The sequence below is a fragment of the Nomascus leucogenys genome, chromosome 22a, assembly GCF_006542625.1.
Source record: "Nomascus leucogenys isolate Asia chromosome 22a, Asia_NLE_v1, whole genome shotgun sequence".
Lineage (NCBI taxonomy): Eukaryota > Metazoa > Chordata > Mammalia > Primates > Hylobatidae > Nomascus > Nomascus leucogenys.
In genome coordinates this window covers 42,451,620-42,476,609 of record NC_044402.1, presented here as the reverse complement: position 1 = coordinate 42,476,609, position 24,990 = coordinate 42,451,620, and the positions used below count along the sequence as shown (strand labels likewise).

Sequence of the window (24,990 nt, the reverse complement as noted above, 5' to 3'; positions counted from 1 at the left end):
TATAGAGACCAGGTTTCACCATGTTTCCCAGGCTTGGTCTTGAACTCCTGGGCTCAAACAATCCACCTACCTGGGCCTCCCAAAGCGGGGAGGATGACAGGCATGAGCAAATGAGCCCGAGCCTGTTTCTCTTTAAAAGAATAATTCTAATCATAATAATTTCTGGTTTTATGTATTTTTACAAATAATTGACATGATGATGTAATATTCACAATGCTTCAACAGTGTGAAAAAGTATATGTGAATATTAATCACATAATTGATAAAATACATGAAATGATGAAGCCAAAGCAGGTCATTAAGAAATATTGATAAACATTAGGTATTGAGTTAAGAGATGTTGCCGAAGTTGTACATCCACGGGGCCAGTCACCATAAATTATGATTGATCATTAAAATGAGAGCAAGAAATACCCAATCGAGTAGTCAATTGAAAAGTGCCTAATCTGGTGACTTTGTGATGTCTTCATAATTGTAAAGTTTCATTGCTTTTTCAATAGGGGTCTTAACAGAGTCATAAGTCCATCCCTTCCTCGCAAACAGCCTTTCGATGATTCCAGGCATTTCATAGCCCTTTTTTAGAATGAAATCTTTGAAGGCGATTGGTGCATAAAGATCGTCCATGATGTCAGCTTCGTCGGACTTTTTAACAGCGAGCTGGGGGTCAGTCAAAGGTTCATCACTTCTTCGCTTCTTCCACAATTTAGGATTGAGGTACCATGCTCCATACGTCATCTTCACAGGCTGAGTGATATAAACATTCGATCGCCTGTGGAATTTCCTGCCCCGGTGTTTATCTTGGGATAAGAATTTGTCCTTGTCTTTTTCACCCAGCTGCATGGTGTACTTCAGCTCTGAGGAACACTCCTTTATGTTCTTCAACTTTTGGTCGTCATGGGTTGCTCTGTACATGGTGGGAAATAGACACAGATTCCAAATGGTTTCTTCATCAACTCCGAAGTTTGCAGCCCATTTGAAAAATTCACGCAGTTTTTCGGATTTGTATCTAGGTTGAAGATAGTCAGAAATGCACCCATTTGTGCTTGGTGTATCCTCCCCAAGCAGTTCTTTCTTGGGAGGCTTGGAGAACTGATGGGACTCTGGAGCTTTGGGAGGCTCCGGGCGGAGACTGGACCCTGGAGGAGTCTTGGGATGCTCCGGACCATGACTGGACACCAGACAAGTCTTGGGAGGCTCAGGGCACAGATGGGTACTCCAGTCTTGGAAGGCTCCAGGCGCAGATGGGTCACTCCAGTCTCAGAAGGCTCTGAGTAGAGACTGGATGCCCGACGAGCCTTGGGAGCTGCGGGTGAAGACTGGACACCGGAGTGTTGGCAGGCGCTGGGCGGAGACTGAACCTGGACGAGTCTTGGGAGGCTCCGGGCGCAGATGGGTCACTCCAGTCTCGGAAGGTTCGGGCGGAGACTGGACACCTGACGAGTCTTGGGAGGCTCTGGGCTGAGATGGGACACGCCAGTCTCAGATGGCTCCGGGCGGAGACTTGACCCCGGACGAGTCTTGGGAGGCTCCGGGCTGACATGGGACACGCCAGTCTCAGATGGCTCCGGGCGGAGACTGGATGCCCGACGAGTCTTGGGAGGCTGCGGCTGAAGACCGGACACCGAGTATTGGGAGGCGCTGGGCGGAGACTAAACCCCGGACGAGTCTTGGGAGGCTCCGGGCTGACATGGGACACGCCAGTCTCAGACGGCTCCGAGTAGAGACTGGATGCCCGACGAGTCTTGGGAGGCTGCGGCTGAAGACCGGACACCGGAGTATTGGGAGGCGCTGGGCGGAGACTAAACCCCGGACGAGTCTTGGGAGGCTTCGGGCTGAGATGGGACACGCCAGTCTCAGATGGCTCCAGGCGGAGACTGGACCCCGGACGAGTCTTGGGAGGCTGCGGCTGAAGACTGGACACCAGAGTATTGGGAAGCGCTGGGCGGAGACTGAACCCTGGACGAGTCTTGGCAGGCTTCGGGCTGAGATGGGACACGCCAGTCTCAGAGGCTCCGAGTAGAGACTGGATGCCCGATGAGTCTTGGGAGGCTCCGGGCTGACATGGGACATGCCAGTCTCAGACGGCTCCGAGTAGAGAGTGGATGCCCGATGAGTCTTGGGAGGCTCCGGGCTGACATGGGACACGCCAGTCTCAGATGGCTCCGAGTAGAGACTGGATGCCCGACGAGTCTTGGGAGGCTGCGGCTGAAGACCGGACACCGGAGAATTGGGAGGAGCTGGGTGGAGACTAAACCCCGGACGAGTCTTGGGAGGCTTCGGGCTGAGATGGGACACGCCAGTCTCAGACGGCTCCGAGTAGAGACTGGATGCCCGATGAGTCTTGGGAGGCTCCGGGCTGACATGGGACACGCCAGTCTCAGACGGCTCTGAGTAGAGACTGGATGCCCGACGAGTCTTGGGAGCCTCCGGGCGGAGACTTGACCCTGGAGAGTCTTGGGAGGCTCCGGGCAGAGACTTGACCCTGGACGAGTCTTGAGAGGCTCCGGGCGGAGACTGGACACTGGACGTGTCTCGGGAGGCTCCGGGCGGAGACTGGACACTGGACGAGTCTTGAGAGGCTCCGCGCGGAGACTGGACACTGGACGAGTCTTGAGAGGCTCTGGGCGGAGACTGGACCCCGGACGAGTCTTGGGATGCTCCGGGCGGAGACTTGACCCTGGCCGAGTCCTGAGAGGCTCCGGGCAGAGACTGGACACTGGACGAGTCTTGAGAGGCTCCGGGCGGAGACTGGACCCTGGACGAGTCTTGGGAGGCTCCGGGCGGAGACTTGACCCTGGACGAGCTCTGAGAGGCTCCGGGCGGAGACTGGACACTGGACGAGTCTTGGGAGGCTCCGGTCGGAGACTTGACCCCGGACGAGTCTTGGGAGGCTGCGGGTGGAGACTGGACACCGGAGTTCTAGGAAGCTCCGGGCTCAGATGCGACCCTCCAGTCTCGGGAGGCTGCCGGCAGAATTCCCCACAGGGATATTGACCAGGCTCAGTGGGTACCTCCGTTGTCTTCTCCCGGGCCTCGCAACGAGCCCAAGCGTCCTCCAGCTTCCTCTCCGGATCCAGCTGTTCGAGCACCTGCAGTAGGAGATCTGGAGGCAGATCTTCTCCCAGATTGGGGTACATGGCCAAGGGATGCTTGGCCATGATCTCGGCTTCCACTTGCTCTACGAATGCCTTCCGTGCTAGCTGCGCTGGAGAGAGCTTGGAAAATAGGGCCGCTTTCTTGAGGAGCTTTTTCTGCCTGCTTTTGGGGTCAGCTTTGGACCCTCTGAGACGTTTTTTTGGCATTAAAAACTCGTCACGGCGACAAACGAGAGTGTCTTCGGGAGACGGACAGCCGTAGCGGAAGTCGTCCAGGCCCTCCTTCACAAATACCCAGTTCTGGGTGTCCATGGATGGGAACTTCAGGCGCCCGTGCTTGCGCATCTGAAAGTCTTTGGAAGACGGTTGGTTACAGTACCGGGACTTGGAGTCCATGCCCGGGGACCTCAGCCGGTCCTGCGGCCTCTGGTCCCCCATAGTGGCTCTCGCTGGGGTGCCAAGTCTCCAGCTTCTGCGGTTCCTGAACCCTGCTGCTCTAGTCGCTAGCAGACTGCCAGCCAGGCACAGCCCAGGTTCCTTCCTGGAGGCGGAGCAGCGCTGACATCACAAGCGCAGCCCAGGTTCTAACAGGTGCCTAGTGGAATCTCATTGTGGGTTTCATGTGCATTTCCTAATGACTACTGCTATTGAACATCTGTATATTTGCTGATTTGCCATCCTTATCTCCCCTTGATTGAAGTTTCTGTGGATCTTTTTCCCATTTTTAAATTGTGTTGCTGGATATCATATTTAGTGATGAGAATCTTTGCTGTGTTCTAGATGTAAATAACTTATCAGATATATGATTTGCAAATTTTTCACTTGGCTTTTCCCTTTCATTGTCTTAACAGTGTCAAAGAGAAGTTTTTTAATTTGATGAAGTCCAATTGATCAATTTGTTCTTTTATGGATTGTGCTTCTCTTGATGTATCTATGAAAACTTGGCCTATCCAAAGGTCAAGGTTTTAATTTTTGTAAACAGCACAAGATACAGATCAAAGTTTTATTTAAAAATGTACCTATTGCTTACATATATCTGATAATTTTAGACCTATTTTTGTAAAGACTAACTTTTCTCCACTGAATGACATTTGGAAATTGGCAGACTATCAGTTGTGTATACTTTTTGAAGGTCAATTTCTGGACACTCTTTTCTCTTCCATTGATTTTTCTCTCACACAAATTTCACCCTCTGTTGGTTACTTTAGCTTGATAGTAAATCTGGAAATTAGGCTGTATTAGTCCCTTAACAATGTTCTTTTACAAAGTTAGTTCTTCCTAGGTCCTTTGAATTTCCATAGAAATTTTAAAGTCAGTGTGTCAATGTCAAAAAAAGTCCTGTTGGGAATTTGATTAGGATTCTGTTGAATCTATAGATCAATTTGAGGATAATTAGCATGTTAACAATAGGAAATCTGACCACTGAGAAATGTACAGCTTTCTATTTCTGTGATTTTTCATTTTCTCAGGAATATTGTGTGTTTTTTAGTGTATGTGCCTTTCACATCTTTTTCTCTCCAGATTTTTCCTAAATATTGTTTTTCATACTATTATATGTAGAATTTTTTTAGTTGCAATTCCCAATTTTTTGTTTTTATGTTCAGAAGCATTTTTGTGTATTTCATTGAATTTTCTATATACATGATAGTGTCATCTGTGAATAAAGGCAGTTTCCCTTCTTCCTTTCCAATCTGAATATTGTTATACCCCCACCAGTCCAGTCGCCATCCTTCATTTTCCTTTTAAATAATATCAGTTAAATTTTTATCTCTCTTATGGTGCTTAAAACAACACTATGAAAAGCATTTTTATAAAAAATTTTAATTATAGACAAATTCAGCCTGCATTATTCCTTAAGCATATCATTTTCTCATCACATAATAATTTTTTCTGTACATTCTTACTCATTTTTTAAAAGAAGTTTTCTCACTTCCCTTGTTAGGTGCAGCTGAACAATGTTTTCTGCCATTACAAGCAGGTATACCCTAGTTCCTCCTTGTAAATGAGGTATGATCAATGCCTCTCTTGCTTTTGGCTCCTCCTCTATAAAATAGACACAGTGTATATTCCTCTTAGGTGTCTCATTAAATCAAAGAACTAGATTATGTGTAAATCAAGATAATCTATATAACATGACTTTGTATAGTGTCTGGAACAGAATAAGCATCCTGTAAAATATTGTTAATTTATATAGTATTACTACAGTTTGAACATAAAAATATTCTACATTTGATGTGTATATAAAGGAAAAGCAACATCATACATTTACATATCACAAATATTTTCATTTATTGATTATAAGAATCTATGTTAAAGTCTCAAGATACTTAGATTTCATAATGTGAGGTTGGTAATACCAAATTTGATATGGATTTATTTTTGACTTTTTTTTTCCTTTTTTATTTTTATTATACTTTAAGTTCTAGGGTACATGTGCACAATGTGCAGGTTTCTTATATATGTATCCATGTGCCATGTTGGTGTGCTGCACCCATTAACTCGTCATTTACATTAGGTATATCTCCTAATGCTATCCCTCCCCCCTCCCCCCACTCCACGACAGGCCCCTGTGTGTGATGTTCCCCCTCCTGTGTCCAAGTGTTCACATTGTTCAGCTCCCACCTATGAGTGAGAACATGTGATGTTTGGTTTTCTGTCCTTGTGATAGTTTGCTGAGAATGATGGTTTCCAGCTTCATCCATGTCCCTACAAAGGACGTGAACTCATCCTTTTTTATGCCTGCATAGTATTCCATAGTGTATATGTGCCACATTTTCTTGATCCAGTCTATCACTGATGGACATTTGGGTTGGTTCCAAGTCTTTGCTATTGTGAATAGTGCCACAGTAAACATACGTGTGCATGTGTTTTTATAGCGGCATGATTTATAGTCCTTTGGATATATACCCAGTAATGGGATGGCTGGGTCAAATGGTATTTCTAGTTCCAGATCCCTGAGGAATCACCACACTGTCTTCCACAATGGTTGAACTAGTTTACAGTCCCACCAACAGTGTAAAAGTGTTCCTGTTTCTCCACCTCCTCTCCAGCACCTGTTTCCTGACTTTTTAATGATGGCCATTCTAAGTGGTGTGAGATGGTATCTCATTGTCCTTTTGATTTGCATTTCTCTGATGGCCAGTGATGATGAGCATTTTTTCATGTGTCTTTTGGCTGCATAAATGTCTTCTTCTGAGAAGTGTCTGTTCCTACCCTTTGCCCACATTTGATGGGGTTGTTTGTTTTTTTCTTGTAAATTAGTTTGAATTCTTTGTAGATTCTGGATCTTAGTCCTTTGTCAGATGAGTAGATTACAAATATTTTTTCCCATTCTGTAGGTTACCTGTTCACTCTGATGGTAGTTTCTTTTGCTGTGCAGAAGGTCTTTAGTTTAATAGAAAAGTTCTATGGAGACTGTATGTTACATGCAAGAGCCAATGCTTCAACAATTCTCTATAACAATACTCCAACTAACAAGCTCATGTGAGTACTCACTTATCTCACAGCTGAATGTCACCACACCCAGCTAATTTTTAATTTAAAAAATTTTTTTTTGCGACAGGGTCTCGCTCTGTCACCGAGGTTGGAATGCAGTGGCAACATCTTGGCTCACTGCAACCTCTGCCTCCTGTGTTCAAGCAGTTCCCCGAGTAAGTGGCATTAGAAGCATGCACCACCACACCTGGCTAATTTTTGTATTTTTAGTAGAGACGGGGTCTCCCTATGTTGCCCAGGCTGGTCTCGAACTACTGACCTCAAGCGATCCACCCTCTTCGGCCTCCCAAAGTGATGGGTTTACAGGCATGACCTACCATGCGTAGCCCAAGTTTTTTGTAGAGGTGGAATCTCCCTATGTTGCCCAGACTGGTGTTGACTTCTAGGCTCCAGTGATCCTCCTGCCTCAGCCTCCCAAAGTTCTGGAATTATAGCCATTCTTTATGCCTTTACCTTTTTTTTTTTTTTTTTTTTTGGACAGAGTCTCCCTCTGTCACCCAGGCTGGAGTGCAGTGGCACACAATCTTGGCTCATTGCAACCGCCAGCTCCCAGGTTCAAGAGATTCTCCTGCCTCAGCCTCCCGAGTAGCTGGGGCTACAGGCACCCGCCACCGTGCCCGGCTAATTTGTTTGTATTTTTAGTAGAGACGGGGTTTCAGCGTGTTGGTCAGACTGGTCTCGAACTCCTGACCTCATGATCTGCCTCAGCCTCCCAAAGTGCTGGGATTACAGGCATGAGCCACTGTGCCTGGCCAGAAGATTTCTTTCTGTTTAGCTATTCTTTATTATAGATTGCCTGACATGTTCATCCCATTCAGGTTTCATGCCAGTTCAGTAATAAAATAATTACCTTTTTGTTTGTTTGTTTGAGATGGAGTTTTTGCTCTTGTTGTCCAGGCTGGAGTGCAATGGCACAATCTTGGCTCAACGCAACTTCCACCTCCTGGGTTCAAGTGATTCTCCTGCCTCAGCCTCCTGAGTAGCTGGGATTACAGGCACACGCCACCACAGCCAGGTAAGTTTGTATTTTTAGTAGAGACGGGGTTTCAGCCTGTTGGTCAGGCTGGTCTCCAACCCTTGGCCTCGTGATCCAACCGCCTCAGCTTCCCAAAGTGCTGGGATGACAGGCGTGAGCCACTGGGCCCAGCCAATAATTGCCTTTGCTTTCTAGCTGTGTAGAGAGGTTTTCTGGATTAGGGGAAGGTTTATGTGTTGATGCTATGTGCCCCAAAAAGGTACACACACTGGCCTCTCCTTGAGCTGTTTGGGGTATTAGAGACAAGACAAGGAGATAGAATTTTTTTTTTTGAGATGGAGTTTTGCTCTTGTTGCCCAGGCTGGAGTGCAGTGGCACGACCTCAGCTCACTACAACCTCCCCCTTCTGGGTTCAAGTGATTCTCCTGCCCCAGCCTCCCAAGTAGTTGGGATGACAGGCGCCTGCCACCGCGCCTGGCTAATTTTGTATTTTTAGTAGAGACGGGGTTTCACCATGTTGTCCAGGCTGGTGTCGAACTCCTGACCTCAGTTGATGCACCCGCCTCGGCCTCCCAAAGTGCTGGGATGACAGGCGTGAGCCACCGCACCCGGCTAATGCTGTCTTCTTCATGGTCATACAACTTCCCCAGAGAGAGAATTTACAACACTCATCATTTCTCAGAGGTTTTTGCTTTTAGTCAGAAAAGGGAAGCTCCAAGAAGGTTCTTTCTAGATCTGTTGATTCTCAAATGTCTCAGTTCAGAATAATTTATATGCCAATGTGGCTATTTTTTTTTTTTTCTGAGATGGAGTGTCACTCTGTCACCCAGGGCCGGAGTGCAGTGGCATGGTTTCGGTTCACTGCAACCTCTGCCTCCAGGGTTCAAGTGATTCCCCTGTCTCAGCCTCCTGAGTAGCTGGGACTACAGGCACGCACCATCATGCCCAGCTAATTTTTTCTTTCTTTCTTTTTTTTTTTTTTTTTTTTTTGTATTTTAGTAGAGACGGGGTTTCGCCACGTTGGCCAGGATGGTCTCGATCCCTTGACCTTGTGATCCACCTACCTCGGCCTCCCAAAGTGCTGGGATTACAGGCATGAGCCACTGCACCCAGCCTGTTTTGTCAACCTTATGATCTCTGTTTTTGTTTGTTTGTTTGTTTTGAGACAGAGTCTCACTCTGTCACCCAAGTTCGAGTACAGTGGCGTCATCTCAGCTCACTGCAACCTCCGCCTCCCAGGTTCAAGCGACTCTCCTGCCTCCCTCTCCCAAGTAGCTGGGATTACAGGCAGACGCCACCACGTCCAGCTAATTTTTATAATTTTTCTTAGCAGACATGGGGTTTCACCATGTCGGCCAGGCTGGTCTTGAAGTCCTGACCTCAGGTGACCTGCCCTCGGCCTCCCAAAGTGCTGGGATTAGATTACAGTTAGCCACCACGCTCAGCCCCAACTTGGCATATTTTGGATTGACCCATTCTGGTCCCTTTTAAGAACTGCAGACAGCGGCCGGGCACGGTGGCTCACGCCTATAATCCCAGCACTTTGGAAGGCCAAGGCGGGCAGATCACGAGATCGGGAGATCAAGACCATCCTGGTCAACACGATGAAACCCCGTCTCTACTAAAAATACAAAAAATTAGCCGAGCAACGTGGCGGGCGCCTGTAGTCCCAGCTACTCGGGAGGCTGAGGCAGGAGAATGGCATGAACCCGAATGCAGAGCTTGCAGTGAGCCGAGATCGCGCCACTGCACTCCAGTCTGGGTGACAGAGTGAGACTCCGTCTCAAAAAAAAAAAAAAAAAAAAACTGCAGATGGCATTTCAGTACATGCTTGGGGGTTAGCTTAAACAGTGACCATCACCAAGCAAAATCTTAAAATGTGAGCAATGTGGAGCTAAACGGACTGCAAAAGGAGACCTTTGTGTATTGTAGGAACTGTAACAAAAAGGCAGAACCCTGCTTCTTCAGTGTAGCTGAGAACATCCACATCACGCAACTCAGATTTTTGGCCACACTGTTCATGCCTGTGAATGGCCACAAACTTGCCCCAAGTATCGGCCAGGTGCGGTGGCTCATGCCTGTAAATTCCATCACTTTGGGAGGCCGAGGTGGGCGGATCACATCATGAGGTCGGCAGTTCCAGACCAGCCTGACCAACGTGGTGAAACCCCTTTTCTACTAAAAATACAAAATTACCCCAGCATGGTGGCTCATGCCTGTAATCCCAGAAGTTTTGGAGGCTGAGGCAGAAGCATTTCTTGATCCCAGGATTTCAGGACCAGCCTGGGCAATATAATAACACCCTATCTTTTTTGTTTTTTTGAGACAGAGTCTCGCTCTGTTGCCCAGGCTGGAGTGCAATGGCGCCATCTTGGGTCAATGCAACCTCCACCTCCCAGGTTCAAGCTATTCTCCTGTCTCAGCCTCCCAAGTAGCTGGGATGACAGACGCCTGCCACCATGCCTGGCTAATTTTTTTTGTATTTTTAGTAGAGACAGAGTTTCACCGTGTTAGCCAGGATAGTCTCAATCTCCTGACCTCGTGATCCGCCCGCCTCAGCCTCCCAAAGTGCTGGGATTACAGGTGTCAGTCACCGTGCCTGGCCCACTTACCATCTTAATGGTGTTTTTTTTTTTTTTTTTTTACAGGGTAGCTCCCCAAAGAAAGATCCTGTAAGTATCTTTTTCTTTCTCAATGACATCCTATGATTGGGCCATGAGTCACCTCCAAGTTCAGCCCTCATTTCATGGAACTGTTTAGCTGTGGGGCCCTTTGTGGTCACAGGGCAGCTTTCGGAGGATCCATGGTTTTCCTGAATGTCCCTGGCTCAGCCACTCAACATCCACACAGTGGAAAGAGCGACATCCTTCCTCCAAAGCTGCTCACTGAAAGATTTTCAGATCAAAAATTCTAGTGGGTTGAACAGTGACCCTTAAAATTGATGTCCACGTTAACCTCAGAATGGGACATTATTTCAAAATAAGGTCTTTGCAGATGTAATGAAGAATCTGAAGATGAGCTGGGCGCAGTGGCTCATGCCTGTAATCCCAGCACTTTGGAAGGCCGAGGCAGGCGGATCATGAGGTCAGGAGATCGAGACAATCCTGGCTAACATGGTGAAACCCTGTCTCTACTAAAAATACAAAAAATTAGCCAGGCGTGGTGGCAGGTGTCTGTAGTCCCAGCTACTCTGGAGGCTGAGGCAGGAGAGTGATGTGAACCCGGGAGGCAGAGCTTGCAGCGAGCCAAGATAACACCACTGCACTCCAGCCTGGGTGACAGAGCGAGACTCCATCTCAAAATAAATAAAATAAAAAAAAATAAAATAAAATAAAATAAAATAGAAAATAAGGTCTTTGCAGATGTAATGAAGTAAAGAATCTGAAGATGGGCTGGGTGCAGTGGCTCACGCCTGTAATCCCGTTGGGGGATTACAGGGACTTTGGGAGGCCGAGGTGGGCAGATCACCTGAGGTCAAGAGTTCAAGACCAGCCTGGCCAACATGGTGAAATGCTGTCTCTACTAAAAATACAAAAATTAGCCGGCATGGTCTCAGGGACTTGTAATCCCAGCTACTGGGGAGGCTGAGGCAGAATCGCTTGAACCCATGAGGCAGAGGTTGCAGTGAGCTGAGATCATACCATTGCACTCCAGCCTGGGAGACAGACTGACACTCTGTCTCAAAAAAAAAAAGAATCTGAAGATGAGATCATCCTGAATTTAGAATGGGCCTTAAATCAATGACAGGTGTCCTTATCAGAGACAGAAGAGGAGACACAGACACAGAGGAGAAGGCCACGTGGAGACAGAGGCAGAGACTGCAGTGATGCAGCCACAAGCCCAGGGATGCCTGGAGCCCCCAGAGGATGGGAGAGGCAAGAAGGATCCTCCCCTAGAGCCTCCAGAATGAACTGGATACAATTGTAGTGGATTGAATAGTGGCCCCCAGAAACATTTGTCCATATCCTAATGCTCAGAGCCTGTGAGTAAGACCTTATCTGGAAATAGGGTCTTTGCAGATGTGATTAAGTTAAGGACCTTGAGATTGGATCATTCTGGATTAAGGTGGACCCTAAATGCAATGACAGGTGTCCTTGTAAGAGACAAGAGGAGACACAGATACGGAGGAGAAGGCCACGTGGAGACGGAGGCAGAGACTGGAGTGATGGGACCACAAGCCCAGGGATGTCTGGAGCCCCCAGGAGCTGGGAGAGGCAGGAAGGATCCTCCCCTAGAGCCTCCGGAGGGAGCATGGCCCTGAGATGCGTTTCTCAGACTTCTGGTCTGCAGAACTAGGAAATAACCTATTTTTATTTTATTTTATTATTATTATTATTTTTGAGACGGAGTTTCACTCTTGTTGCCCAGGCTGGAGTGCGATGGCACGATCTCTGCTCACCACAACCTCCGCCTCTCGGGTTAAAGCAATTCTCCTGCCTCAGTCTCCTGAGTAGCTGGGATTACAGGCACGTAGGTGCCACCACGCCCAGCTAATTTTGTATTTTTAGTAGAGACAGGGTTTCTCCATGTTGGTCAGGCTGGTCGCGAATTCCCAACCTCAGGTGATCCGCCCGTCTCGGCCTCCCAAAGTGCTGAGATTACAGGCATGAGCCACGGTGCCCGGCCACAATTCCCGTTATTAAGTGTTCCTAGTTACTGGTCAGGACGGGCAGGGACGGCTGCAGAGAGGAGCATGTCCTCAGCCACTAGAGGGCAGCAATGTCCCCCACCTTCAGGCACCGGATTCTCACTTCTGGGTGGTGGCCAAGGACCTCCCAGCAGCTCTCAGGTGGTGCTAGTAATGCTCCCATGGACCACACCTTGAGAAGTGGGAAGAGCTTTAGAAGCTGTCTGGGCTGGGTGTGGAGGCTCACACCTAATAATCCCAGCACTTTGGGAGGCTGAGGCAGCAGGATCCCTTGAATCCAGCAGTTTGAGGCTAGCCTGGGCAACACAGTGAGACAAACATAGTGAGACCCCATCTCTTAAAAAAAAATGCAGGCCGGGCACGGTGGCTCATGCCTGTAATCCCATCACTTTGAGAGGCCGAGGTGGGCGGATGACGGGGTCAGGAGATCGAGACCATCCTGGCCAACATGGTGAAACCCCGTCTCTACTAAAAATACAAAAATTTAGCTGGGCGTGGTGGCGGGTGCCTGTAGTCCCAGCTACTCAGGAGGCTGAGGCAGGAGAATGGCGTGAACCTGGGAGGCGGAGCTTGCAGTGAGCCGAGATCGCGCCACTGCACTCCAGCCTGGGCAATGGTGTGAGACTCCGTCACACACATAAAAAAAAAAAAAAAAAATGCAATAACTTAGCTGCACATGATAGCTTGTTCCTGTTGCCCCAGCACTCTGTCATCCAGGCTGGAGTGCAGTGGCACAAGCTCAGCTGACTGCAACCTCCGCTTCCCAGGTTCAACCGATTCTCCTGCCTCAGCCTCCCGAGTAGCTGGGATTATAGGTACCTACCACCACGCCTGGCTAATTTTTGTATTTTTAATAGAGACGGGGTTTCGACATGTTGGCCAGGCTGGTCTTGAACTCCTGACCTCAGGCAATCTGCCCACCTCGGCCTCCCAAAGTGCTGGGATTACTGGCGTGAGCTACCACACCCGGCCGGCAAGGGTTCTTTCAAAATGGAAAGGCTGACACACACAGATGCATACACACACAAATGCACATACATGCACACGTACACACTCATGCAAACACATTTGTACACATACATTCACATATGCACATAAACAAACATGCAATTTTAGGCACATGCATGCACACAGGCAGACTCTCATGCATGTATATTTGTGTATGCACGTATGTACACATGGAATGCATGCACAGATACATACGCATTCAAACACACAAACACTGTGTGTATCTGCATGCATGAAAACACACAAACACAGCCGGGCATGGTGGCTCACACCTGTAATCTCAGCACTTTGCGAGGAAAAGGCGGGTGGATCACCTGAAGCAGGAGTCTGAGACCAGCCTGGCCAACATGGCGAAATCTCTACTAAAAAATACAAAAAGTAGGCTGGGCGTGGAGGCTGACGCCTGTAATCTCAGCACTTTGGCAGGCTGAGGTGGGCAGATCACCTGAGGTCAGGAGTTCAAGACCAGCCTGACCAACATGGAGAAACCCCATCTCTACTTAAAACACAAAATTAGCTGGGCGTGGTGGTGCATGCCTGTAATCCCAGCTACTCAGGAGGCTGAGCCAGAAGAATCACTTGAACCCGGGAGGCTGAGGTTGCGGTGAGCCGAGAACACCCCATTGTACTCCAGCCTGGGCAACAAGAGCAAAACTCTGTCTCTGAATAAATAAATAAATAAATAAAGCAAAAATTAGCGAGGCATGGTGGCGTGTTCCTGTAATCCCAGCTACTCAGGAGGCTGAGGCAGGAGAATCGCTTGAACCTCGCAGGCAGAGGTTGCAATGAGCCGAGATGCTGCCACTGCACTCCAGTCTGGACAACAAGGGCGAGACTCTGTCACACACAAGAAAACCCACAAACGTGTGCACACAGATACGGGCACAAAAATGTACACACATGTGCAAGCACACACATAGACACATGTACACAGTACCCGTGTGTGCACAGGCATGCATGCAGTCATGTGCAAATGTGCAGACATGGCTACACATAGGCATGCACACATATAGACCTACGTACACACACGCACATGGATATTCGTGCACACAATGCACACTCCGACACGCATGCGTGTGCAAAGGCACATTTGCACATACACAGGCACACTCACCACCACTTTCCCTCCAGAAGCAGCTCCTGCTGTGAGCACCAGGCTCCAGAAGGGTCAAACATCCTTCATTACCCACAACCCAGTTTCACAGCGAGTCCCCGCTGCTTGACTCTCGTTTCTCCTCCAGCAGGCACCTCTGTCCTGCGTTTGGGAGCTGCGTTCCTGATGGTCCTCCTTTGGCTCACCCTGCTCCTGATCGCCATGCCCTGTCTCCTGCAAACAAAGGAGGGTAAGAGCTGGAGAAAAAATCCATGTGCCACTTGAGGAGCCGGGGGCGGGGGGACAGGCACACAATGTCAGCATGCCGTCCTTCAGGGAAACTTTTCATGATGAGCTCATGGCAGTCTTGTGCTGTGGTCAGGAATGACTCAGAGACATCCCTGTACCCATCGCCAAGTTCCCTGTAATGCAGCATCTTGCAAAACAGTAATACGACCTCACAGGCAGGGACCTGATCGTGACACAGACGCCATGTGAGGTGTTTTGATGAAACTCACATGCTGGGATCAACAGCGCCAATTACAATTTCCAGTTTCCTTCATTGTTTATCTTATTTTTTCATTTTCTTTTTGTTTGTTTTTATTTTGGAGGCAGGGTGTCACTCTCTTGCCCAGGCTGGAGTGCAATAGTGTGATCTTGGCTCACTGCAACTTCTGCTACCCGGATTCAAGCAATTCTCCTGCTTCAACCTCCCGAGTAGCTGAGATTACAGTTGCGCACCACCATGCCCAGCTAATTTCTGTATTTTTGATAGAGACAGGATTTTGCCATGTTGGTCAGGCTGGTCTCGAACTCCTGACCACAGGTGATCCGCCTGCCTCGGCCTCCCACAGTACTGGGATTACAGGTGTGAGCCACTGTGTTCAGCTTTTTATTCATTGGTTTTTACTATTACTGCAGGGTTTCACTTTAGCTTGAATTTCTTTTAACTTTAATTTGCTTTTCATTCTTTAACTTCTTTTTTTTTTTTTTTTTGACACAGTTTCATTCTTGTTGCCCAAGCTGGAGTGTAACAGTGTGACCATGGCTCACTGCAACCTCCACCTCCCAGGTTCAACTGCTTCTCCTGTCTCAGCCTCCCAAGCACCTGGGATTACAGGTGTCCACCACCATGCCCAGCTAATTTTTCTGTTTTTAGTAGAGACGGGGTTGCACCATGTTAACCAGTGTAGTCTAGAACTCCTGACCTCAGGTGATCTGCCTTCCTCAGCCTCCCAAAGTGCTGGGATTACAGGCGTGAGCCACCGTGCCCAAGTGTGTAATCCCAATCCTTTGGGGGAGGCCAAGGCAGGTGGATGATCACAAGGTCAGGAGTTCGAGACCAGCCTGGCCAACATGGTGAAACCCCATCTCTACTAAAAAATACAAAAATTAGCTGGGCGTGGTGGTGGGCACCTGTAATCCCAGCTACGTGGGCGGCTGAGGCAGGAGAGTCGCTTGAACCCAGGAGGCGGAGGTTGCAGTGAGCCCACATCTCACCGCTGCACTCCAGCCTGGATGACAGAGTGAGACTCTGTCTCAAAATGAATGAATGGATGAATGAATTTCTTATAAGAATTTTTTTCCCAGAGAGTTTGTTTAAAGGGATAAATTATCCTTCTAAGTTAGGAGAAAAAAATTCCAGAAGTCTAGATATTCTTATGCTTTGGTCCTGCTTATCAAACCAAGGTTGTTGACCTTGATAACCAGTTAAAGATCCTTACAGTTTATATATAAAGTCATTTCCTCAAGTTTTCTAAGTGGCCGATCAGAGATAAACCCCAGAGAAATAGCTGATGTGTTTCTAGCTTTTGGTGACTGGCAAAATGTGACAGAATATTGCCTTTTACCAGCCCGGCGCGGCGGCTCATGCCTGTAATCCTAGCACTTTGGGAGGCTGAGGTGGGTGGATCACTTGAGGTCAGGAGTTCAAAACCAGCTTGGCCATCATGGTGAAACCCCATCTCTACTAAAAATACAAAAAATTAGCTGGGCGTGGTGGTGTGTGCCTGTAATCCCTGCTACTCAGGAGGCTGGGGCAGGAGAGTCGCTTGAACCCGGGAGGCAGAGGTTGCTGTGAGCCAAGATTGTGCCACTGCACGCCAGCCTGGGTGACAGAGCCAGACTCCATCTCAAAAAAAAAAAAAAGAATATTGCCTTTAACATCTTTGTACAGGTCATTTATGAAGTATCTTGAGCCCTGTGATGGCTAAGAGAGACGTTCTTTTTCTTTCTTTCTTTTTTTTTTTTGAGACGGAGTCTCTCTCTGTCACCCAGGCTGGAGTGGAGTGGTGAAATCTCGGCTCACTGCAAGCTCTGCCTCCCGGGTTCACGCCATTCTCCTGCCTCAGCCTCCCCAGTAGCTGGAACTGCAGGCGCCCACCACCATGCCCAGCTAGTTTTTTGTATTTTTTTAGTAGACACGGGGTTTCACCGTGTTAGCCAGGATGGTCTCGATCGCCTGACCTTGTGATCCACCTGCCTTGGCCTCCCAAAGTGCTGGGATTACAGGCATGAGCCACCGCGCCCCACCCGAGACGGAGTCTTGCTCTTGTCACCCAGGTTGGAGTGCAATGGCACGATCTCGGCTCACTGCAACCACCGCCTCCCGGGTTCAAGTCAGTCTCCTGCCTCAGCCTCCTGATTAGCTGGGATTACAGGCCCGTGCCACCATGCTCGGCTAATTTTTGTATTTTTAGTAGAGATGGGATTTCACCATGTTGTCCAGGCTGCTCTCGAACTCCTGACCTCATCCACCCGCCTGGGCCTCCCAAAGTTCTGGGATTACAGACGTGAGCCACCATTCCCGGTCTAAAGAGACCTCCTTCTACTCTGACACTGTGGTGTTAATAAGTTACTATTTCATTACACTTCAACGTGTATTGGAATATATGTACTCTGATTTTCCATCAATACCAGAATTGCTCAGTTTGGGAGCTATGTAAGAGAATGGATACCACAGTATAATAATCATGCCTCATATTGAAAAATACATGGTTGGCCAGGCGCAGTGGCTCACGCCTGTAATCCCAGCACTTTGGGAGGCCGAGGCGGATGGATCACCTGAGGTCAGGAGTTCGAGACCAGCCTGACCAACAGGGTGAAACCCTGTCTCTACTAAAAATACAAAATTAGCTGGGTGTGGTGGCACATGCCTGTAATCCCAGCTATTCAGGAGGCTGAGGAAGGAGAATCCTTGAATCCCAGAGGCGGAGATTGCAGTGAGCCAAGATTGCACCGTTGCCCTCCAGCCTGGGCAACAGGAGCGAAACTCCGTCTCAAAAAAAAAAGAAGAAGAAGAAAAGAAAAATACATTCTTTTGCAATTTGCAAACTGCCATTTCAAAAATCACCATCTATATAGGAGACTTTGTGTGAAATTTCTTTTTTTTTTTTTTTAATTTGAGGCAGTCTTGCTCTGTCACCCAGCAGGAGTACAGTGGCGTGATCTCAGCTCACTACAACCTCTACATCCAGGTTTCAGGTGATTCTTCTGCCTCAGCCTCCCGAGTAGCTGGGATTACAGGTGCCTGCCACCATGCCTGGTTGATTTTTGTATTTTTGCAGAGATAGGGTTTGTCCATGTTGGCCAGGCTGGTCTCGAACTCCTGACTTTAAGTGATCTGTCCCCGTCGGCCTCCAAAAGTGCTGGGATTACAGGCATGAGCCACCACGCCCGGCCTTTGTGTGACATTCCTAAACCACAGTTCTCAGTTATTGAAAATAACACGTATGACATACCTGGTTATAAAAGGTATACTTTACAACCACAGGGACAGCATAATTGGTCTGTGTGGTTGAGTGTCCCCTCTCCCCACATCCCACACCTTTGGGAATGTGATAAAATCACCCTGATAGGGAAGGCTGATTAAATCAATATGGCATTACTGGTTTATGACTTTTTTTTTTTTTTGAGATGAAGTCTCAATCTGTCGCCCAGGCTGGAGTGCAGTGGCATGATCTCGGCTCACTTCATCCTCCCCCTCCCAGGTTCAAGCGATTCTCCTGCCTCAGCTTCTGGAGTAGCTGGGACTACAGCGCCCGCCACCACTCCCGGCTAATTTTTGTATTTTTAGTAGAGACGGGGTTTCACCGTGTTAGCCAGGATGGTCTTGATCGCTTGACCTTGCCTTGGCCTCCCACAGTGCTGGGATTACGGGCGTCAGCCAGCACACCCATCCGGCTTATGACTTCTACCAGCTCACGGTAGTCTCCTGTCTACATAGAGCTCCACTTCCCAGCCAGGCTCAGTAGCTTGCGCCTGCCATCCTAGCACTTTGGGAGGCCGAGGCAGGCAGATCATGTGAGGTCAGGAGTTCGAGACCAGCCTGGCCAACATGGAGAAACCCCATCTCTAATAAAAATACAAAAATTATCCAAGTGTGGTGGTGCGTGCCTGTCATCCCAGCTACTCAGGAAGCTGACACAGGATAATCGCTTGAACCCGGGAGGTGAAGGTTGTAGTGAGCCGAGATCACGCCACTGCACTCCAGCCTGGGCAACAGAGTGAGACTCCGTCTCAAAACAAACAAACAAAAATACCCATTACAATGCTGTTTTAAGATTTTGTGTATCAGCTGGGTGTGGTGGCTCATGCTTGTAATCCCAGCACTTTGAGAGGCCAAGGTGGACGGATCACGAGGTCAGGAGATCGAGACCATCATGGCCAACATGGTGAAACCCCCATCTCTAGTAAAAATACAAAAATTAGCCAGGTGTGGTGGCGGGTTCCTGTAGTCCCAGCTACTTGGGAGGCTGAGGCAGGAGAATAGCTTGAACCTGGGAGGCAGAGGTTGCAGTGAGCCGAGATGGCACCACTGCACTCCAGCCTGGGTGACGAGCGCAAAACTCCATCTCAAAAAAATAAAAAATTTAAAAAAAATAAAATAAGAGAACTCGACCTTCCAAAGGTATTGGCTAACTCCACAGGCAAAAAACCCATACCCATTACAGTGCTGTTTTAAGATTCTTGCCCAGGCGAGGTGGCTCATGCCTGTAATCCCAGCACTTTGGGAGGCTGAGGCAGACAGATCATGAGGTCAGGAGATCAAGACCATCCTGGCTAACACGGTGAAACCCCGTCTCTACTAAAAATACAAAAAAAAAAAAAGAAAAAAATTAGCCGGTTGTGGTGGCAGGCGCCTGTAGTCCCAGCTACTCGGGAGGCTGAGGCAGGAGAATAGCTTGAACCCAGGAGGTGGAGCTTGCAGTGAGCCGAGATTGTGCCACTGCAGTCCAGCCTGGGCGACGAGTGAAACTCCATCTCAAAAAATTTTTAAAAATAAAAGAACTCCACCTCCCAAAGTTATTGGCCATACCCCTTACAATGCTGTTTTAAGATTCTTATGTATCTCTTCTAACTCCAACCTGTCACCATTTTAGATCCAAACCCACCAATCACAAACCTAAGGATGAAAGCAAAGGCTCAACAGTTGACCTGGGACCTTAACAGAAATGTGACCGATATCGAGTGTGTCAAAGACACCGACTATTCTATGCCGGTAAATCATACGCTCTGTTTTTTATTTTTATTTTATTTATTTATTTATTTTTTTGAGATGGAGTCTTGCTCTGTCGTCCAGGCTGGAGTGCAATGGCATGATCTCGGCTCACTGCAAGCTCTGCCTCCCGGGTTCACGCCATTCTCCTGCCTCAGCCTCCTGAGTAGCTGGGACTACAGGAGCCTGCAACCACGCCCGGCTAATTTTTTGTATTTTTAGTAGAGATGGGTTTTCACCGTGTTAGCCAGGATGGTCTCGATCTCCTGACCTCGTGATCCGCCCCCCTCGGCCTCCCAAAGTGCTGAGATTACAGGCGTGAGCCACGGCGCCCGGCCCAGACTCTCTATTGTTGACAAATGAGACATTTCTGTCTTCTGCAGGAATCTCAGAACCAATACTGCTCCCATTGCTGGTGTCATGACTACCTGGTTTCTGCCCCGAAGTGAGTTGTGGGATTTGAAGTGACTTTGGAGGGTCTGGTTCCCCATCCGTGGGATAGCTAAGATGGCACACACTGGACAGGATGGATGTGAAAGTGAAATGAGGCTAAGCTATTACTGGTGCAAAACCAAACCCCACGCTGGGCATGGTGGCTCACGCCTGTCATCCCAGCACTTTGGGAGGCTGAGGCAGGCGGATCACGAGATCAGGAGTTCGAGACCAGCCTAGCCAACATGGTGAAATGCTGTCTCTACTAAAAAGATGAAAATTAGCCGGGTACAGTGGCTCACACCTGTAATCCCAGCACTTTGAGAGGCTGAGGCTGGCGGATCACGAGGTCAGGAGTTCAAGACCAGCCTGGCCAACATGGTGAAATGCTGTCTCTACTAAAAAGATGAAAATTAGCCGGTACAGTGGCTCACACCTGTAATCCCAGCACTTTGAGAGGCTGAGGCTGGCGGATCACGAGGTCAGGAGTTCAAGACCAGCCTGGCCAACATGGTGACAAGGAAATACCCATGGCTCACCTTAACACTTGAGGTGAGGGATACGGAGGAGTCAGCCTGGCCAACATGGTGAAACCCCATCTCTACTAAAAATATAAAAATTAGCCGGGCATGGTGGCAGGCACCTGTAATCCCAGTTACTTGGGAGGCTGAGGCAGGAGAATTGCTTGAACCCGGGAGGCGGGGGTTGCAGTGAGCCGAGATTATGCCATTGCACTCCAGCCTGGGGGACAAGAGCAAGACTTCATCTCAAAAAAATAAAAATTAGCTGGACGTGGTGGCGCATGCCTGTAATCCCAGCTATCCAGGAGGCTGAGGCAGGAGAACTGCTTGAATCTGGGAGGCGGAGGTTGCAGTGAGCCGAGATTGCTCCATTGCACTCCAGCCTGGGTAACAAGAGCCAAAATCCATTTCAAAAACTACAAAAAACAAAACAAAAACAAAAGTGTGTGCTCAGGAAACAAGGTCTTCATCACGAAATCCTTCCAAATCCCCCCCTTGTCATCACCTGCGTTGTCAGGGTTTGACAACAGCGCCAGACCTCATGGGGTGGCCCAGTTGAGAATGTGAGCTATTTACAAGTCAGTGTCTTATGGGAAAGGAGCACGTTTCCCTGAGAACCTATTTGGTCCCCTCCAATTGCTATGTTCATTCAGTACAATTCAAATCACAGCCCCTTATGCATCTGCTCTGGCCACCACTACGAAGTCCCACAGCCCAGGAGGCCTAAACCACAGACATTGATTCTCCCACAGTTCTGGAGGCTGGAAGTCTGAGATCCAGGTGTGGGCAGGGCTGGTTCCTCCTGAGGCCTCTCTCTTTGGTTTGGAGATGCCATCTTCTCCCTGTGACCTCACAGGGTCATCCCTCTGTGTGTGTTTGTGTTCCAATCTCCTCTTCTTATGAGATGTCTTAGTCCATTTCAGCCTGCTATCGTAGAATACTATAGACTGGGTGGCTTACACACAACAGACATTCATTCTCCCACAGTCCTGGAGGCCGAAAGTCCAAGCCCAGGGTATAAGCAGAGTTGGTTCCACCCGAGAAGCCTCTCTCCTTGGCTTGTAGACACCATCTTCTCCCTGTGTCCTCACAGGGTCGTCCCTCTGTGTCTGTCTGTGTCCTCATCTCCTCTTCTTATAAGGACTGTAGTCCTATTGGATTAGGGCCCACCCTATGACCTCGTTTTATTTTAATCACCTCTCTAAAGACGTTGTATTCAAATACAGTCACAGTCTGATGCCCTGGGGGTTAGGACTGCGACCTGGGAATTTGGAGGGGGACATAGTTCAGCCCGTAGAACCCATTATCCACGTAACTCATTCCACTTCAAAATCAGCACAAACCATTAGTTTTAAAAATCTCAAATCTGTATTTTTAAAAATTGCTCTTAACACATTAGAAAAATATAGAAAAACTTTTTTGTTGTTGTTTTTCTGAGACAAAATCTCACTCTGTAGCACAGCCTGGAGTGCAGGGACGTGATCGTAGATCATTGCAGCCTCCACCTCCTAGGCTCAAGCAATCTTTTGCCTCAGTCTCCCAAGTAGCTGAGACTACAGGTGCACATCACCACACACAGCTAATTTTTTTAAAATTGTATTTTTAGTAGAAATGGGGTCTTGCTATGTTTCTCCCACTGGGCTCCAACTGAGCTCAAGTGGTCTTACCACTGTGGCCTCCCAAAGTGGTAGGATTACAGGTGTGAGCCACCACACCTAACCTGGATAAACTCTTTTTTTTTAATGGGTTATGATTACTACTTATGGCCTGCATTTTCATCCTATTCTCTTTATTTAACCAACATTTGCTGGCATTTTTTTTTATGCCCAAGAAAACACATTTGCCCATCTCTGTCAGGCCTCCAGACCCTCAGGGATGTGCATCTAATGCACCTTCAGCTACCAGTGTAAACAGTAAACGGGCCAGATGCTATCTGTGCATCTTCCCTGGCCTTGGGAGAGCCATTGGAATCTCTGCAGCCTTTAAGAGCATCTTGCTTCAGGTTTGCTGATGTGCTTGCTTCTGTAAGATCATGTAGACTTCCCAAGCAATATCTAGCATTTCATTGTCTCTGTTCTATCTTGCAGGAAGAAGGGGCTATAGACCCACCTCTTGTTATGGAAATACTTATGGTAAAGGAATTATGTCTTACAGAATATGTGAGGCAAAACTGTCCATTTGCAAATAACTAACACACTGTCTGCACTGATGGGAAGCTGGTGCTTTTTTCCAACGCACAACTGACTGGCCATTCGGGTCTTTAATTTGCATTTTCCTTGGTCATTCATGCTGGGGGAAGATGTTGTGCATGCCCTGAGGACTTAATTTATTGAAAGGAACTATGGTCCACTTACAGGTGTTATTGGGTGCATGTGTGTATGCATATGTGTTCACACACAGTTATGCTTTGTGTATTTTGTGTGAATGCGTGTGCACATGTGCATGTGGATTTTGTAATCATGTGCAGAAGTGCACGTGGATTTCGTGTGCAAGTGTGTGCACATGGATTGAGCACATGCATGTTTGTATGTGCACAGATGTGTTGGCATGTGCTTGTGGATTTTGCATGTGTGCATGTTTGTGCTTGGGTTGCATATGTATTACATGTTTCCCATGTGTGTCCATTCACATGCACACATTTAGGGGTGTGCAAGCACGTGTGCATGTGGATAGATGCAGGAGTGTGCATCTGGGTGTGCTCGTGTGGTGCATGTGCATACTGCACGAATATATAATGTGCATCTGCATGTGGATTGTATACGTGTGTGTACGGGCATGAACATACACAGATGAATGTGTGCATATTTGTACATGCATGTGTTTTGCACACATGTGTTAACATGCACACATTACTGTGTGCATATGCACACGTGTATATGTGTGTGTTTGGGCAAGTTGCGCTTTATATGTGCTTTTGTTGCCTGTGTTCGTGGTATGTGCATGTGTGTGTATGTGGGTATGTGTGGGATGTGCATATGTGTGAATGTGTGCATTGAATGCATGTGTGCTTCAGTGTTGCATTTGTATTTATGTGTTGCACATGTCTAAATGCATGTGTGCATGCACATGTGTATGCATGCTTGTCTGTTGCACATGCTTGTTGCATGCAGCATGTATGTATGCATGTGCACACACATTTGCATGTCAGTGTGTGTTGCACGTGCATATGTGTGTGTGAATGGCATGTGTGTGCATGTGTGTCCATGGGGTTGTCAGCCTGTGTGTGTTTTGCATGCGCATGTATGTAGACTCCCCAATCCTGAAATTAAAGCTGCATCTCCCTCTCCCCGCTATTATCCCCGTTCCGCTAATGACCATTAGACACGGCATACACATTCACATTCCTCCTCCTTATGCTGGTTGACTGTCCCCCTCCATGCACAAGAATGTAAATTCCTTGAAAACAGTGATCTGTGTGCTGTGTTTATAATCATATCCTCAACAGTGCCCAGCAATAGAAGGCACTCCATAAGCTCTGCTGAATATACACAAGCGTCCTTTTCCATTTACAAGTGGAGATCACCATTCAACATATGGCAATCCAGAAGGTAACTGATTGACTTACCTGGTCCCAACCTTTAATAAGAGCACACTCTCCTAAATCAGTGGGAGGAGCTGTATGGGCTTCTGTTTCCCAATCTCACAACTTTCATAGAGCACTCACACTTTGTATGTATATAAAGTAGCTTCTGAATAGAAATATCTGATCTCCAGCACAGGACCAATCAGAGTTCAGAGAAAGGAGAGGCAAGCATTGGTTTTTGCTGCAGAAGATGCCCCTTAGCTCTCAGAGTAAGGCTGTGAATGAGTGCTGAGACTATTGCATTTCTTCCAGTACCACCATTGCTCCCCTTTCTTTGATCAGCATTAACTTGAAACCCAAGAAGGACAGGAGAAAGGAAGTTATGAACATTCTGCCCAAGGAAGCCATCAGAGTGCACTGTCAATCCCATCTCAGGTCAAAGGAGGGAGAACTTGAAGCCCAGAAGGCTGACTTTGTGTCCTGTGTTGCTGGGAGAACAGGTTCCCCCTTCCCTCAGACTCATACTCTCAGAGATTTGGGCTGACATCTGCTTGAGTTAAAGTTAAGAGTAAACACACTCAACCCCAAGACTCTACTGAGTTTTCAATTATGCGGGAGGAGAAAGTGATTGAAGGTGACCTCTACCTTTCAATGAACATGCAGAATACTTGTATCAATATTTTTGGGGTATGTTGGCATCCT

At 47.9% G+C, this 24,990-nt stretch overlaps 1 pseudogene; it reads right to left on the bottom strand.

Annotated features, from left to right (window-relative positions):
- Positions 1-441: 441 nt before the first annotated feature.
- LOC115832275 lies at positions 442-3,533 on the bottom strand (annotated as a pseudogene).
- Between the last annotated feature and the right edge of the window lie 21,457 nt (positions 3,534-24,990).